A 683-nucleotide genomic window follows, 5' to 3' on the forward strand; every position below is an offset into this window, starting at 1 on the left:
TTTTTTTTTTTTTTTTTTTTTTTTTTTTGCAGCCACCACAAGAGAGCGGCCTTTGTGAGCTCACTGGACAGAAGACAAGAGTGGGAGAGTCTGGGACCCAGAAACAGGCAGGGCAGGGAGGAGAGATACCAGGGGTAGCATGAAGGACAGCCTCCGGTCACAGAGGGCTATTCGTGCCAGCCTCTGGAGGTCAGCTAGTGGCCCCATTTACTCTCTGTTGCCAGATCCAGGTCCTGTGACAAACAAGACAGGCTCCCGGAGAAACTTTAGAGCTGAAGTTCTCCTTCACTAATCGTTAACATGTGTAAGACCAAATAAAGAACGAAGCCACCGACTTTCAGCCCAGAACAGAACATGCTGTGTACCCACTGTACATGCATCACCTTACCCAGGGATCCCACAAGGTGCAATGTTCCCGTAATACAGTCGTTTAATAGAAACCAAGTGTTCTGGCCCTTCCTTTTGCTTACTACCGTGTTTATTTGAAGTAATTTACAGCCCCGAAGAAAAACAGAAAAAAAGAAAAAGGAAAAATAATAAGGCAAGTGTTAGGGACAGCAAATGCTTGTATGAGAAATGATTTTGCTTAACATCTATCCTATGGAGAAAGGCCTTTTGAAGCCTGTCATTTGAAAATGGGGTTCTCTCCTTGCATTTTTCTGTGGTGGGTGTGAGCCTCCATG

Source organism: Marmota marmota, unplaced genomic scaffold, assembly GCF_001458135.2.
Source record: "Marmota marmota marmota unplaced genomic scaffold, marMar, whole genome shotgun sequence".
Classification (NCBI taxonomy): Eukaryota; Metazoa; Chordata; class Mammalia; order Rodentia; family Sciuridae; genus Marmota; species Marmota marmota.